The sequence below is a fragment of the Sylvia atricapilla genome, chromosome 12 (genome assembly GCF_009819655.1).
Source record: "Sylvia atricapilla isolate bSylAtr1 chromosome 12, bSylAtr1.pri, whole genome shotgun sequence".
NCBI lineage: Eukaryota > Metazoa > Chordata > Aves > Passeriformes > Sylviidae > Sylvia > Sylvia atricapilla.
The window spans coordinates 13,135,682-13,150,101 of NC_089151.1; the positions used below are offsets into that span (position 1 = coordinate 13,135,682).

The 14,420-nt window shown below is 45.0% G+C and overlaps 1 protein-coding gene across 3 annotated transcripts in view; it reads left to right on the forward strand.

The window, feature by feature from the left end:
• Positions 1-14,420, forward strand: part of ZNF423 (zinc finger protein 423) — a 581,899-nt gene that overhangs the window by 426,173 nt on the left and 141,306 nt on the right. The gene's annotated exons all lie outside the window — the stretch shown is intronic.

Here is a 14,420-nt window from a genome sequence, read left to right on the forward strand (position 1 = left end):
GCTTACATTTGAAACGAGGTACTGTAACTGTTTCATGCTAGTGTATAATTTTGCATTTTCTTATATTTCACCTGCTACAAGAATTACAATTGCCATGCAGCCCTATTTGTGGGATGCTTATCCAGAAACACATTTGCAGCAGCTTGTCAACAAGTGACGATGTCTCATGAATGTTTTTGTCAGGTGGCACTTTTTACTTCCCACTGACAAAGAGAGATGTCTTACATACATTTCCAAAATTAGCCCTTCCCAAAATTGTAATCTTTGGTTGCACCTGATTGGCAAGTCAGATATTTTTCTCTCCTTTTGCTGCTGCTGTTGTTACATCTTTAAATTAATGAATTACTGATTGTCCTCCACAAAAGGAACTGAAATACAGTTGTGAAAAAGCAGTGTGGAAACTTAATTATACACCTAGTTTATACAGCTGTGTGTCTAATGACCTACTGGCCCTAATTACTGTGTTGTGGTTCAGTCTGAGTGCTCTTGTCCTTGCCAGAATTCTGCTCCTTTCTCTTAACCTGACTAGTGTTTCAAGCTTAAAAAAATAACAAGTTTCCTTTTTTTGTTCTTTTCTGCGTTGTCGTGCTGAAATGCAGTTTCCCTTCTTTCCAGAGGTCATAGCAGTGTTTTAAAATTGGCACCAGAAAAGCTCAATAATATCAAAAACTGTAAAAACATGGATTTTCCCTGGAGTCCTCAGTTCTTGCTGTCTAGATCTGAAAATGGGCACCGGGGCAGTGTTTTTATTGTCAATCACTTGGAGGGCTGCGAGCGCAGGCTCCTGCCCTTAGTTTGTCACAGATGTCCCCTCTCCAGGTGCAGGGACAGCCCAGGGCTCCCCAGGGCTCGGCAGCCACCTTGGCCACAGCGCCGGGGTGCTGCACATCTCCCTGCAGTCGGTGTGTGTGCCCTCCGTGCTCCAAACCCCACACTGCTGCAGGGCTTCACGTGCCTGGGGGTCTGACTCTGCCTCCCCTGACTGCTGTCACCGCACAGGTGATGTCTGAGTTACCTGGAGGTGCCCAGCCAGACCGAAAAGAGGCTTTTTCAAGGACTTCTGCCTGCACGTGCCAGAAAATCAGCGCGCTGATAAGGAACTGTGCTGACTGGCTTGCTGTGCAGGTGCTCCGTGAAATACGTATTTGTCGTGTAGAGCATAAAGCACATTCCCACATCTGAACGGGGATGTGAAGACAAAGAGAAGCACGGGGGCAGGTTTCATGTCAAACGGGGCCTGCAGCATGCCGAGGTTTCGCGGCGCATCCCGTGCAGTGTGTGCCGAGGCACCGGCGCTGGCTCTGCCCCCGCACGTGGCAAATGTGCTTCGGTGTAGTGTGTGAGTACTGCGTTCGTTTGCCAAAGTTGTGCCGGGTGCTCCCCGGCAGCGCTGCCCGCCCGTCACCCGGAGGGCCATCGGCAGCCGAAGGTAGGTGAGGGCCGTCGGCACGGCGCGCTGTCAGGGGGCTGGGCCCCGGCACTGCTTTCTCCGTCTCCCCCGGATTCCGCAGGCACGCCGCTGCCTGTGAGGATTCACGGCGGGGGGACCTGCGAATCCAAACAAAGCCTGCCGGCCATACACTCCCCGGCGGGGGCCCGGTGCGCGGCCTCCCGGAGGCTGTCCCGGGGCAGGCCCGCGGGGCCGGGCGCTGTGCTCGCTGATAAGAGCGTGCCAGTGCGCCGGGCGCCATCCCCTGCAAATCGCCGCGGCCACCTTTGTGCCGCTGCCCCTGGGGACGGTGGCGAGGGAGGCAGCACCAGGCGCTGCGTGTGCAGATAGGAGCGCTGCCAGCGCGGCTGCGGCCGGCTTGGTTGCGCCTTACCAAAACCCCTGGCAGGAGGGAGGCAATGAGCTCTCTCCGCCCCTTTCTCAGCCCCCGCGTAGCCGGCAGTCGCTGTGCACGGCCCGGCTGTGCGTTCTGAGGCTGCACAAAATTTCTTAGCAATGATGATGTCTTTCCTCCAGCAGCATATGTTTTTCGCACAGGAAGACCATTTTCCTTGTCATTTTTAAACATATGGCCCAGTGAGGAGCAGAGGATGACAAGTTAGCCTGCTTGTATTGGCAAGGGACTGTTTCATTCTTGCTGCTTTAATTGAGTTCTTTTATCTGCTTTTATCTAGTTCAAAAAGTAGTCTGCAAAGTAAGCACAGGTATGCATGGAAATGGATAAAAGAGAAAGTGGGTGCGTGTTTCAAATGAGGCCTCTTGAAGGAAACACGTCCTTTGGCCATCTTGACCAGGTTGCCCCTGGCTGGCGGAGAAGCCGTTCTCTTCTCCTTCACTGCAACAGCAACGGAGAGATGCACAGACAGAAGCACCCCAAAAGCTGTGAAGCAAGAGCTGGGCTGGGTGCTGGCCATGGGAGCTCCTGTGTGCAGAAGGAGCTGCATTTGGGGGCTGGAGCCTGCCCAGATCCCCCTGCAGCAGCTCAGGCCTTATGCAGCAATTCTGGGGCACCAGGGAGCTCCACCTCCCCTTTCCTCCTGCTTCAGATTTCTGTTTGCAAGGGCAATCCATTGCCATGGTCCGGCAGAGGGATTGTGAGGGTCTACATAGGGCAGGTTTGTTTCTCAGCATACAGAAATCTAAGTAAATAATAAACAGGTTTTATATATATATATATATATATATATATTAAAAAAAAAAAAAAAAAAAAAAAAAAAAGAGGAAGGGGTTTCAGTGGAAAGAGTTCCTTTGCAGGCTGGAGCCTGTAAGAGCTACAAGAGCAGCTGTGCCTGCAGGAAGGAGGATCCCTGTTTGCCATAAGCAGGTCCCAGCATTCAGAGGGTTGTAGACAAAACCCAGTATATGAAACTCAATTCAGAAGTGCAGTGAGGATAGCCTGGAGTCTACAATAGATATGTGTTTGTTACAAAGTGGCCTTTAATAAAGCCTTAGAGAGCTGAATGGGGAGGATGTGCTGGGGTTGTCCTGTCTCAAGTGGACAAGAGCATGGGTTATTTCTGGCTAGGACACTGCTGGAGGGCACGCATTGCCTTCCTGTGGGTTGTTGAGGGACAAAACTGATGGCCATATCAACAGCCTTGGCAGGTTCAGAGCCATTGAGATCTTCAGACTGCACATCTACGTAGTGAAAAAGAGATGCACTGAGAGTTTGGGTTTTTTCCCTGATTTCTTCCCCTATCCCACTGCAGAAAATCGGGTAAGTACTCTTCATATAAGAATGATTGTAACTGAGCCAGCCTGATGGTCCCATCGTGCTGTTTCCCCAGAATGTTTTCCTAGCTGTCAGCAAACTTATCTGAGCACTTTGTAGAGCTTTTTATTTAAATTATTCAGCCAATCTTCTTCCATGAATTTGCATTTTGAAGTGCAGTTAGCTTTTCCTGTGGTGGGGACCCAGAGTTCAACTACACATTGGGGAAAAGCCTTTTATTCACTTCACTTCTGTCACCTGCTTTCATTTGATGCTCTGGTTCTTCTGGTGAAGGAGACAGTGAGCAATTGCCCATTTCCCACCTTCTCCATCCCCTCATGCCTGAGCAGGCTCCTTTTCCTGCTCCCTCCCATCTCTAAATCCATGTTTGTAATCCTCTTATTGATACCTCGTATACCTTGGCCCAGAGTAAGAGAGATGTGGTGAGGCATGGCTGGTAGGAGAGTGAGGGGGTCAGCAATCTCCTCCATCACTTGTGCCAGAGATGTCACGTTGATGTGTCTGTCCTGGCTCCCAGGCAGGAGGCGAGGGATAGGACTTGTCCTAGTGTGAAGACCTGGCAGACAGAAAGATGGTGTCTGGCCATGTAGGGGAAAAACAATTAAGACTTCAATGTTTATTAAGAAAAAAGCAACCAGCAGTGCATTTCAAGCACTCATCACACAGCATAATTTTGCTGTTGGAAGTAGTGGGATTAAACAAGTCTTTCTAATGTTGATTTCTTTGAATTTGCGGCATATAATTTTAAAAAAAAATCAATTAAAAACGAAGGAAGTGTGTGTACAAACATTGTCAAGAATTCCTATCTTTCATTTTTTAAAAACAAGCTCTAGAAAAAAATCCCCACAGAAGTTCTGTAGTGCATATTTGAATGCTTTTGTTGTAGCCTCATTAAACTTGGCTTGTCTGCAGATACAGCTGGCATGTTATTAACTGTGCTCCAGGCTTGGGGAAGCCAGAAAGCAGCCTCCACCCCCTGGTGCCGGCTGGCTTTAGGGAAACGTGCCAGCATGGGTTGGTCCTCTTCAGCTGGCTGGCTTTGGGAGCGCTGGCTGGAGCATCTCGGCGTGGCCCCTGGGTGCGGGAGCCCGGCTGGGCCTGGCCGGCGGGAGGGCGGGGTGGGCTCCCCGGGGCCGGCCGGCAGCGCACCCCGGGCCGCTGGGAGCACTGGGGACCCAGCCACGTACGTGTCCTCCTCCTGGGGACAACCTCAGCCGGGGGCCGCGTGCTCCGCGGGCGTCTCACGCCTTTCTTTGCAATAGGCTGGCAAGAAGCAAACTAGGGATCATCTGCCAAGCGGTTCCTCTGTTCTCAACAAACTGCGTATTGGACTGAACCACTCAAATAAACTGAATAAGGGAAATATTTTCTCTGCACCTGCTGGAGAGGCTGTTGCTCTCCAAGCTGGGCTTGCACATCAGAAGACCTCCATCAGAGGTCCAAGCAGCTTCTGACTTTCTTCAAAGCTTTGGCAGCAAGTGTGTACATTTTTGAATGCTGTTTCATGTAAGTAATTTTAATAGGTGCTTTTAATAGTAGGGTGAATTTTATAATTTCATATTCAATTTAAAATTTTTGAAAGTATACTCAGTAGAAATTTAAGTAAATTACATGTATTAAATATAGGTAATGTTATTCAAACATCTTGCTTATTACAAGCAGTTTTCATTGTCTTAACTAATGAAAAATTGATTTGGCGTTTTCTAGGCACTTGGTCTGTTCACGCTAAATACTTTGTAGGGCATTCAAGCACTTTGTAATCTTTAAATATTCTAGCAACCCCTTCCTGACACAAGGAATTGTTATTTTTATCATCATGAAATTAAAAATTGTCATTCTAATTGTCATTCTAAGTTTTGACTGCTACTGGACTGCTTCTTCCTCCCTTCCATCTCCTGCCTTATGCTGGTAAAAGGTTTGTGTTGTCTTTGGGAGCTGACATTGCTGACAATTAAAGGGATTGATTTTTAGTCTGTGCATCTCCCAGATCTGGTGCCCTATGGAGCTGCACAAGCTTCATGTCAACATGAGGGGAATGAGAGGTCAGCGTTTGGGGGAGAAATCAAGACCTTTCCCATTAATAGCCTGAGTTATTTTGGATGAAAATTACCGTGGCTGCACTGATTTGCCTAATGACATGCATGAAATTGGTGGAACAGCCAAGGTCTTTAATCCAGGTGGGTTTTGTTGCTGGTGACATCAGTAATGGTGGGAGTGAACTTCCTCTTGAAAGCATCATTTTTTTGGCGTGTGGGTCCATCTCTTCCTTCGGCTTCCTTGAAAATTGTTCTCAGCCATAATGATGAAAGACTTTTTGGCTTCTCTTTTTGTTGCTACTCAATTACTGTTACACTTGCTGAGGAGGACATAAGGAAACGCTGAAGAAGCCCATTGCTTTTCTCTTCTCCAGGGAATCTGTTATATTAAACATTTGAATAGATTTTTGAACATAATTCCCAGTCATTTCCTCTACAGTGAACTCAGTTCACTCATGCAGGCTTTGTACTTAATGATATCTCTTAAAATAAATGAGATTTGATATAATTTATACTAAATGGTCATTTTAGAAATCTACATCTACTAATTATTCATTAGGAAATTTGGAAAGACAGAAGTAGAGTAAATTCCCTTTATGAACTTGCAGTCTACAGAAATATAAATACACACACCTGTGTTTATTTTCTTCGAGCAAAATTGAATAGAGGTAATTTACTGGACTCCAAAAATAGTGTAAGCAGGTTTGAAGTACATTGTTTAATCTTCACCAACCAACCCTAGCAACCAACCAAGCCCAAACCTGCCAAAAATCCAACATGATCTAGGACAGTTATTTATAGTAGTACTTAGCTTGTGCTCTGTCTCTGCATCATTTGGGATTGTGCTTTTGTGTGTTTTGGCTGTGCGCTTGGGGTGGCCACTCTCTGCCCTTTCCTCTCCTTGTTGCCTGTGCACACGTCCCTTTGGTCCTTTTTACTTGCTTGATCCTTTCTGGACTGTCCCATTTTGCATCTTGTTCCCAGCAGTCTTCTCTCTGTTGCTGTCTTGGCATTTGCCGTTTCCCAGCCCCCCATGAAACAGAGTCATTGACAGTTTATATATTTAAGTTACACCTTGTTGTGTTACTGGTTTCTCCTTGACTCTCAGCTGCAGTTGCTCTCTTGTCCATTGTCCCAAGCTGGCTCTTCCTTGGAGCTCTGTGCATGTGCAGAGCCTTCCTTGAACCATGCTGTGGGGCCAGCAGATCTCCTCGGGGTGCTGGGAGAAATCACACTGCTCCGAGTACTGCTTTGGAGGCAGACTTAGCTAGGTTCAGATGAACTAAAGATGTGCTAGTCAAATCTTTGTTCACAAAACCAAGACAATTATTCAATTTGCATTCAGACTGCATCCAGATCCAACCTGGATAGATGCTTTATGTCACCTTACAGCCCTTCACTGCTCCTTCCTCTCTTACAGACACTTGTCATGGTTGTTTTACAAGAGCTGTTTCATGTAGTAACTGTATTCCAAGGTGTTTCAATGGTATTGAGTGTAACTGGGTTTGATTTGGGTCAGGGCCTCTGGTACATATAAAAAAAGCAGATAGTACTCCTTGCTTCCTATGGAGGAGAAACTGTCATCTTTAGGAGGCAGTCATGATGCTGTTGCAATCTTCACACAAAATAAGACAAATTCAACCCAACATTTAAAGCAAAAAGAAATGAAAGTGAGTAGGATTTTCTTGTCTCATAGCTTAAATAAGAGAATACTGAGTTTTTTGTTGGTCAGAAAACTGGAAATGGGAGAGAAGATGTTTTCTCTTGGTGACTAGGTGTGCATATACATATCTGTGATGTACAAAATGCCTCATTTTAGGTTAATCAGTTCAGTTTTGAAGACATGACTAGCTAAAATTGACTATTGGAAATAACACCATTACTTTGGGGAGAATCTCTCTCATTTAGAAGAGAAATGAGGAAAGCCAATTCTTTCAGCAAGTTGGAGGAGACTGATGTTGTAAGTGGCATTGGTGTTGGAAAAAGTGCAATCAGAGTTAGCAAAACTCCCTGTTTTTCCAGAGGCTGCCACAGTAATTGGCCGTGCATGTCCAGATTGCCGAGTGACAGGCGGGAGGCTCAGCTCTCGGAGAGCTTGGCCTCTCTGAGCAGAGAGGAGAGGAAAGGAAGGGAGGATGGGGAGAAAAAACAATTTGTGAACTTTCCCCTTTTGAGATAGCAACTGCTCTTCTCCTGTGCCCAGGATCATCGCAAACAGCCAGCAGCTGCATCCCACTTTGCTTTTGCTGTCAGCGAATGTCACTGCAGAAACCTCTGTAGTTTCACGGAGCCACTGTTTGTACACAGGGAATAGAGGAAACTCATGGAAATTTTGTGGTGTGTGGGCTGCTCTGGATTTTACTGTGAGGATGGAAGACTTCACTAATGTTTTAAATTAGGCTATCCTTGATAATTCTGGGGGTATGGACCCCAACCAAAATTTCAGGGGAAAAAAAAAAAAAAGTTGCTCTGTTAAAGCAGACATGAAAAAAAAAAAAAAATGAAGGGCTTAACTTTTGTCCTGAGGGTGATAAAACAGCACCACACAGCTGAAAATCAATCTGACCTTCACCCACGTGATGCTGTTGTCTCAGTCTGTCTTTCATTTCCTTTGGTTGAGTGAAGGCCACGGCATTCAGTAGGGAGAAAAGCCAGAGGGAGGTGTGGAGAATCCTGTTTTCTCTGGAAAGGCTTTGGTGCTTGCATAAGTTCACTCTCTAAAGTGAGTTGCTGTAAACTTTGAATTATTTCATTAAATTAATTTTAAAAAATTGTTCTTCTCTTAATAGGCAGCAATCACATTAAGGTAAAGCAGATACATGCTGTAAAAAACCCCGTTTGTGATATAAAACATTCTGTTTTAATTAAACCTAGAATTAGTTGGTGTTTTTAAATGAAGGCTTCATGCAGCAACAGGAAACCTGCACATTCATTTAAAACACAGAAATTTGTACCCAAAGGGGAGAAAAAAGGCAATTATTTTTTCCAGAGATATTTGAACATTGTGTTGTGAGGTTTACACAAACAAAGAAAAGGTATCCAGATACCAAGATATTTACATAAATAAATCAAAAATTAGGGCTTGTGTATAAGCAATATTATTGATTTTCAAAACAGAGGTACAATTTCAATTTGTGAATTACTCATTTTGCACAACATTTTTTGCAGAAGTGGTTCCCACCTCATTTTCCTGAAGATAGAAAGGAACTGAATGAATGAGTAAAAACTGTGCAGAATTTAATTCTACTGAACAACAGAATCAAGCGAAGAGAAAACTACATGCATAAGCACATCTTGATGTTCTTTTTGACATCTTGAAAGCAATTAAATTAAAAGCGCAATTCATAGCTGTTCATCCAATCCCCTGCTTCTTCCATCCTTGTTGAATTTAAATGCAACTCAGAACCAAGAAGTTCCCAGCTATTTCTCTTGGAAAGCAATAAGTTTTCCACACCGGTTTTACAAAACTAAGATTACTTTAAATTCTGCCTACTCTAAACTGCAGTTTTTCTGATTCATCTCATTACACACGGATAATGTCCTTTCATGTCAGTCATAAACTACTCTGTTACTTTATATTTTTGTGCCATATATTCCCTAGCTGCTGTAGCACGGAGAGAGGGACGGCTACCTGTTATTTTCTTTGTTCAATAATTGTTGCCTGTTTTAGGAAGGTCTATAAGAAAAGTCATCTTCTTGCTAAAAAGATAATGGCAGAGATTGGATGTGGCTGCAGAAGTGAACCTCTGCTTCATAAAGTTTAAGAACGAAACAATTTGTTCATTAATCTATTTGGAATAATGGATATTAATTTGTGACTGTAGCATTTTATTTAAGTGTGGTTTGATGTACCGACCATCGCTAATGCTTTTACATGGTATTAAAAACCCACAAATGGTAAATATAAAAGATGTTGGGACATTTCCCTGGCAAGCTCTGCTACTCAGGTCTCCGTGCGATATGCCAAAATGCTATTTGCATAAATACAGAATTTAATAAGTTATCATTCTGATTAACGTCATTAACTGCTTAACTACTGTAGAAATTGGCTTCAAAGTTGCTTGTTGGTAGCCGTTGCTCTCCACGTCATTCCATTTGCTGTCTCACTGGGGATAATGGTATGCAAGGGAAAGCAAGAAGGTCAAGGATCTTTTTGTTTAGTCTCTTTGCACATTAAAAGTTCTATTATGTGTTTGTATTGCATGTGGTTTCCAGTCGGTTGGCTACAATGCTTTCAAGATCCATTGATGATGAGTTTGTGAGGCTAAATATATCTTGTGGATTATGACTACCAAGCTATCACTTTGTGCAGCAGTCAGGGCCAATATTTAACAAGTGTTTTTCAGAATGAGGAATTTTGAAGCCGAGTCAAATAATCTTACAAAAGGGGTTAACAGAAATTCCAATAGAGAAGATGACAGCAAATGCTAGGCTTGTGCTAGCTGTGGGGGTGTTTGGGGCTCTGCCATGCTGTTTGTGGGGGAAGTGGTTCTTAGGTTGGGGTTTTTATGGGTTTTCTGGGGGTGGGGGAGGGCCGTGGTATTGTGAATGACACAGCGGCCACAAAGCTGAATGGGCTGAGAAAACAAGCGGTGTCCTCTGCAGCCTTCCCCTTCCCACCCGGCGAGGCGGGGGTGCAGCGGGCTGCGGTGCGGGCAGCGCGGGGGCCCGTGGCGCTCACCCCGCAGCCTCCTCTCACTGTCCCCGGGGCTGGCAGGCCAGGCGGCCTCCGCTGGGACCTCGCTGCCGCTTCTTGCCCGACATTTAAGGGAATGCAAAACCAGACTGCAGGATGCAGCAGCCACGTCTTAAGGCTGGCACAGCCGCCTTGCTTGTTTTCACTCTCTAGCTACTAGACTGACCTTTAAAAAAAAACCCAGTTTCAGCTGCTGTGAAACACTGACAATAGCTTTAATAGATTTCATTTTGGAATTAAATAGCTCTGGTTCCATTTCGATAATGTAAACTAGCAGCCATGAGCATGCTTTAGCTGATTGTTTCAGGCTGTGTACAAACTCGGGCAGACGTCACTGCCTTGCCAGGCGTTAGCGCAAGATGCTCACTTTCTTTAAAAATGAAAGCAGAGATTTTTTTTCTTTTTAAGCAATTTGTGTTCTGACTGACTTCTTCTGAGTACCTTCACACCTGTCAAGTGAATCCAGCATGCTTGTTCCCAAGGGCAACCTGACATCTGGGAAATTCTTCCTCAGCCCTGACTGGTCCCCTTTGAAGCATCTTTGGTATTTTGAATTGAAATTGAGTTACACCATCACACATCATCCTTTGCCTTATTCTGTTCTGTGCCAGTATACCCCTGCTTTTATAAATTTCAGTTTAAGTCCCGCTCTTGAGCTGTTTCAGGGGTGTTGCAGTTATCTGTGAACTGTCTTGCTTTTCACTGTGGGGCTGGTAAGCTCAAAAACATCTGCAGGCAGGGTCATTCCAGCTTGCTATTCTTCAGAGAATATTTACAAAGTTTCATAAGGCTTGGACCCATACCCACACCCATCCTAGATGCAATGTCTACAGATTCATCCCCAGAGCCTCTTACAAGCATTGCTTGTATTACTATCTAGAGCTATCCCACTGCAGAAATCCTCAGGAGAGAGAAGTGGACAAGAGTACTTAGAAACATCTGTTAAAAATTCAGACAAACACTCCACTGTCACTAGAAGCAGTTGGGATGGGACGAATGAAATTTACCATGTGGTGCTACAGCAAAAAAGGGACTTTTTTTTTATTCCTTCACTTTTTCTTAAAAATGCATAGTTTGGTAAATAGATAGAGAAAAATGCCTCTGCAGAGCACACTTGGGGTGTATAGCTGCTTGTAACCAATGTCACAAACTGACTCCAGAGCCAAGCCTTGCGGTCTTGTGGGAGTGCTGTTTCCCGAGTGCTCACATTTGATTCATCACACGCTTTCTACTTGTTTCAAGAAACCCTGCATTAATTGTGCAGACCTAGAAAGTGGTGACATTAGGAAATAAATTGACTTCAACATGACTTTTCCATTGCTTAGGCAAAAGGGAAGAAAAAGTTGCAGCAACAAGTTTAATGGATGAATTCTCCAACTGGTTGCTGTTTTGTGTGTGGCTATATTCTGGATTCAGCGAGTACTTGATAAATATTGTCATTTGTCCTTGATGATGTGTCATGAAGTTACAGGCAATTTGGCAGAGAAAATAAGTTTTCTTGAGTATGAGGCCAGAATGCGATGATGTGTTTCTCCACTGAAGTCCAGCTCAGCCCTCCACCCGACCCCATTCCCCACAGAGCACTCTCACCCCACTTCCCATCCTCTGCCTACCAGCAGGACAAGAAGCGGAATGAGCAGTGCTGTCCGGCCGGGTGACACACGTGTGCTGATTGCCAGGGACAGGCCTAGGAGCAGGGATAAGTGCTGACTCTGCTCTTAGCCTCTCTCACAGCAGAGACATGAACTGGGGTCTCTGCCCTACCCAATCAAAGGCAGCTTTGCCGATCTTACAGAAACTCAATTTCTATCCGAGAAACTCAATTTCTGTTGTAGCCCTGTATCCCCAGTACGGTGTGATTCAAAAGTTAATAGGAAGGGACAAACAGTTAAGACATATGACAGGCAATATGATGACATAAACCTTGTTTTCTTAGGATGCCAGGCTGAAAAAATGAACACAAAACTCCTGAGAATATCTGAGTCACTTCAGATTGAGACTTGATGGACAATGTTGGCTTTGTTATCACTCTGCAGGTAGCGAGGGGATAGGGTTAGGGAGAATTTCCAGAGAAGTAGGGGAGTTGTTATTAGAAGGGTAAAGCTTCCACTGCCACACATCCCCTGTAGTGGACCCTGCGTTACCCTGGTCCCTCCTCCTTTTAGGAGCCTTTTGAGGAAAAGTCTTCTGTGACAGGAACATCTCTCAGGTCTTTTAATCTGTGAGCTGCCAGGTGAAAGAATGGGGCTAGAGAACAAAAGACGCTCAGATACTGCAGACAAGCTTTTGTAGGATCTGCCACGTCAGCTGTCTCTTATAAGGTCTGCTGTATTTTCTGGTGATGGTGTTCTTCCCCCGAGGATTTTCCCACACCTGGGAATGCCTGCCATAAGCCGCACTGATATTTTCCTCAATGCCTTTCATTTCTGTGTACAGATGGAGCCAGGATATCACACACTGTCCTTGTCCTTATTCTGTTCTGCTCCTTGGCAGTCACAGCTTTCCTGGCTGGAAGCTTTCATCCCACCTCCCTCTCAGCCCTTTCCAGGAGGGGCTTTGCAATTATTTATAAGCTAGCTTGTCCTGTTTTCTGACATTTTCAGTGTAGTCTGTGGAAGAGTAAAGCTAAGTATGTGCTCTCTGGTTTTACAGGGAAAGCTTGAAGTCAATGTTGGTGGTCTGAGGTAGCAAGATATTCTTTATCTTTTAGGGTTCGGGGGAGCTTCCCTTTAAATTAAAAGTCTTCTTGCCTTTAAAGTGTTTGGAGATCCTGAAGGGGCAGGCAGCTCACTTGCATGCTTGTCAAGGGGAGGCTGGCTGTCCCGCTTATCTTGTATTCCTACTCCCCATCCCCAAGTGGGTTTTCTCTCTCCTTCCTCTTGTCACGTGTCAGAGTAAGACGTCCTGTGATTTACCTCATTCACCTCCCACTTGTGTGCTGAGGCTTGAGATTTTCCAAAATACAAGAGGCAAAACTGTAATGATTTGGGCCTCAGCACTGCTGGAGCATCTTTAGATTTTTTTGTCTGAGATAAATTTCTCTTCAGGCTGAAGAGAGCAGCATTTTCTTGTTATGCTGCTGCAAATAGGTGGGAGGAGTGACTAACTTTTCTTCTGGAAGTATTGAAGCGGACAGGCTTGTCTGCTGCCCATTGCTACGGATGTACTTGTACAGTGTATGATGTACTTACTAATTCACCCCCTCCTCCACCACATTGCTGTTTTCATTGCCTGCATGCATATGTGAGAGAGAATTATGGGTCTCCCAGCTACCTTCTCTTCCAAAGATAATTAAAATACCATGTCTCTTCTAAAGAGAGATGCATACCACCTCCAACCTTATAAATACAGAAATAGAATTTTTTTCTTTTGCTTTCGACCAACCTTAGATAAAAACTGATGGTTGTAGCTGAATCTCACTTTGAGTTTTTGATTAAAACTGTTCAAAGCAAACTACAGGGTGGAGGATCTCCTGTGAGCCAAAACTAACCTCCGTGTTCCTGCCAGTGAATCTGTATTGCCAATTTTCACACAGCCGTGTTCTCTAGCACCTCCTTTGAACACGAGTGTGGTTCTGGAGGCTGTTTTGAAGCTTCCACTTGAAACACTCTCTGTGAGCTAGTGGAGCATTTTCTGGCACTTAAGGTTCTGTATCTGGTAGCTGTCTGTGCTATAGAGGGCAATGAGTCATGGCTTGCTAAAGGAGAAAAAAGGATTTCTTAGAAAACCTTTCAGAAAAGCTGAGGTGGTTTTTCAGCTGGAAATGCTGGTGGTGTCTGTGGTGGAATTGGTGTGGCAAGTTACCTCTGCAGTATTTCTAAGAATTACTGGTAGTGTAGTGGCTCATCTGAATACCCTTTTTGTATGATTTTTGCAGCTAGTGACTTTCTCCTAGTATAGCATATTTCTTTCATACTTTCCACTATTTGGACTGCTGGATATGGAGATTTGTATGTTGCTATACTTTTATTCTTAATGATATACTTGAATTACAAAAGTGCAAAAGCCCTCACCTCCTGCTGGAATCTTGAGGGATTGTGGGTGTTCATCATCCCAAACAGTCAAGCAATTGTGCTGCAGACCTCACTGTGAGTTGGTTCCTTTCTGTAGTTTACCAGATCATTAATGTTTCAGTTGGCTGGCTCTGAATTCATGACAGCAGTACATGTTAACAGAACTGAGTGTGCTGCTCCAGTCTCCCAGCCAGCCTGTGAGGCTGGCGTTTGGGATACAGCAGCAGTGCAGTCTGAGGTGGCCCTGCAGGGCGTGGATGTGTGTCTGAGCCAGCAGGTAATGGCACAGTGAGGGTGCTGCCTTGTGCTCCTTGGCTCAGGCAGGTCCCCAGGTCACCATCCAGGATCCCCTGCAGCAGGGCTGAACAGTCTGTGTTGGTTCCTTGGCTGCTGGGACTTCACTGCAATCACAAACTAAATTACAACTGGTTTGGACATGGGCAGAGCTCATTGCAGATGCCCTTTGTGATGCAGCAGGGTTGTGGGACACGAT